The following is a 3,322-nucleotide window of genomic DNA, read 5'->3' as shown; positions in this document are numbered from 1 at the left end:
CCTACCTAGTTTAAACACCTGTCAATAAGTCCTGACAGTTCCTCACCTGGAACCCTCTTACCCCATTGAGACAGGCCGCTTCCGTCTGCAGCTGTCATGCCAGGAGCCGAATAAATTGCCCCATGATCAAAAAAACCAAGACTCCTATGTCTGCACCAACTCTTTAACCATTTGTTTAAGAGGTGGGTTTTTAGGCCCAACTCAGTATCCCTCCCTGCCACTGAAGGTACAGATGCAATAACCACTTGCACACCTGTTCCTTCGATTACCCGCCCCAGTCCCCTGAAATCATCTTTGATAGCCTTCAGGCTTTTTTAACTAACTTCTTCACTGCCAGCCTGAACTATCAGCAGGGGATAGTAGTCAGAAGGGCAGATCAGACTGGGAAGTCTCCCAGCAATGTCCCTGACCGGTGCCCCGGGAGGGAGCACACCTCCCTGTGGGTAGGGTCAGGCCGGCATATAGGGCCTTCCATTCCTCGCAGAAGGGAGTCACCTATGACAACTACCCTTCTATCCTTCCGTGTGGAAGAAGTTTTGAGGCGTGGGTGTGTCCGCTTCCCCCGAGGCACCCTCACAGGTGGGGCTGCTTCCACATCGGCATTCACCTCTCCCTCGGGTTCCAGGGCCCCAAACCTATTTTGCAGAGGCACCTGGGGAGCCAAGCATGGTCGTGGGTGGGGACTCCCACTTCGCCGAGCTGCCGGTACCTGTTTCCACCCATCCTTTTCTCTCAGACTACTTTGGTCTGACTGGCAACTGCAGGATAGAGGCTCTGCCGACAGTCCCACACCCCCTACCTCTACATTTGTATTGGTAGGGGTAAGGGAGGACTGAGGGCTCAGTGCAGCAGGAGCACAGTCCATCTGCACACTCCTTTCTATCGCCTATTCGCAAGGTGACCGGGGGCAACATGCTTCTTGGGGAGCCTCAGCTGTGTGCCTGGATCCCAGGGCCAATAGGGCCTGGCACCACCCATCAATTTCAATTTCACAGTCCTTAATGGACCTCAGCCTCTCCTGTTCAGATTCTCTGATTGTCCGCAGTCTAACTACCTCCTCCCTAAGCTCCACCACAAGGCTGAGCAGCTCATCTAGCTGCTCACACCGCACACAAGTTGCATCCTTCCCATCCTCTCCTGGCAGCAGCAGGTTGAGGCACTCCTGGCAGCCAGAGACCTGAACTGCCGCATCTTGGAGCAGACCCTCTGTTTGGGTTGCCACAGTCTTTGCACGGGAAGACCGTTTCCTGGTAAGGACCATGTTTGAAGTGTTAGCATCAGGTCCTGTCAACAGAAGAGCAAGTTACCTGAGAAAAGACAAGAGTACTGACCCGTGCTCACACAGGATGCAGCCTCCACTCCCACTGCTGCCTTATTGAGTGGGTAGCCCAGGCAGCCCTCAAACACTGACTACTCCAAACTAGGTGCTCAGAACAGCTTTTCACACCTTCTGTGTTGTGTGGGCGGGAACTAGTTCCCACCCACTCTGGCCTCTCTTTATCCACACAGCAAATGGGTGTCTCTCTGTGCACAAGAGACGCTCCTGGGCATAGCTGTCTCTCTACAGCACCATCCACTTTTATGAGCTCCCTGTGTCCCAGGAGCATGGCCCAGCTCAACAGCAGATCATCTCATTTTTATTCTTCCCACTCATCTCCCCTCACATTTCCCTGGGTCCTCAAGGTCAACATCTCCTGAAAGACAACAGCATCATGACTGTGTTTTGAAATCCGCTCAATTAACCACCACATGTCCAGTGGTCAGTGACTGATGGAGACATATAGCGAGTGCTACTAGAGTTCGTTTGATGAAGCACAAAGGGCACCCAGGCAAGGACAGGGAGGTTTGGACTTTCCCTGTGCAGGACAGTGATCCAGCTGAGGCAGTGCAGGAATCTCATCCTATGACAGAAATCCTGGAGCTGAAATGAGATTCAGCTCCCCACAGAACCACAGGAGCTGGGATTCCTCTGATTCAGTTCAGAAGAGCACAAGGAGTTGCCTGCATGTGAGCTCCTGCTCTGAGTCCTCAGTCCTTCAGCTGGGAGGCAGCTGCTCACACACAGACACTGGGTGATGCCCAAGGTGCCTGGGCTGCTCCTGATGTTTGCAAGTGCTTGTAAACCGTGTGGGAAGTCCCTCAGATAGACACCTCCTTCCTGGGCATCAGCTGAGGGCCAGAGAGGGGATAGCACCGGCTGTCTGGTGTATTCACACGCATCTGCAAGAGCAGCACAGGGCCTTCAGGAAAGCCATGCCCTAGGAGTGTCCGTGTTGCTATGTCGAATCCAAGACCCACGATCCGTCTAATGTCTGTGTTTCACCTTCTGCACACTGATACCATAGATGAGCTGCAGGCCTGAGCTCCTGTGTGGACCACAGGGTCACAGTTACATGGCTTCCACAACTTCACTGTAGCACAAGGGGAATACAGAGTCTTAACAAAGGTTGGGTGAGTAGTCAAGGAAGGGCGACTGCCCTCTGTGAGAGTGCACTGAGATCTGCCTGAGGATGGAAGAGCAGACAGGTCAGAGCTAAGGGAAATGGCCAACAGAGGAGACCATCAGTGTCTGTTCCTGTCTTCTTTTCATGGAGAGCAAGTGGAAGGTGCCCTCTGCAGACATATGGGAGTCTCATGTTGTCAGGCCATTGGCCCTTTTGGGAGCCTTTTTCACTCCAGTATCTGCTGCAGGGACAGCACAGCAGGGCATGTGCCATCCAGAAGATTCGTGTAGAGCACAGATGGGAGATTCTTGACCAAGCCATGGAGGAACCAAAGTGGAGAGGTTCTCTCTGCTGGATCTCATACTCTCCGTAAACAAAAGTCTGGTGGGATCTCTGAAGGTCGAGGGGGCATCAGGCCATGTACAAGAAGCAAATGGATCTCATTTTATTTATTTATTTATTTATTTTGAGTCCGTAAACTTAAAAGATATTCATTAATGTCAATAAAATTGAGACAAAGAATTAAAGACAAAGATTGAAATCAATGAAAATTTGTTAACCATTCTCAACATGAGAAAACCTCATGAGCCTTGTTCCATTATAAGTTGTAAATATGTATCTTTGAGGTGATTTGATGTTTTTTTTTTTTCTTTTATTTTTTTTTCTTTTTTTTTTTTTTTCTTTTTCTGAAACTACGATGTTTTCCAGAACTGTGTTTGCTGGACACAAATGCCTTCAGGTTCAGGGACACAGACAGCGGTGCCAGTGCCAATGCCCTGAGACTATAGCCCGGCTCCCGCTGCTGCTCTTCCCTGCTGTCTATTTGATGTCCCTCATGCTACAGGTGCCTCCAGCTCTCCTAAATAAATGGCTGTCGT

Source organism: Coturnix japonica, chromosome 33 (assembly GCF_054131305.1).
Source record: "Coturnix japonica strain WE chromosome 33, WE-NBRP24, whole genome shotgun sequence".
Lineage (NCBI taxonomy): Eukaryota > Metazoa > Chordata > Aves > Galliformes > Phasianidae > Coturnix > Coturnix japonica.
The sequence above is the reverse complement of the archived record's forward strand: the minus strand, read 5'-3'. Positions refer to the sequence as shown.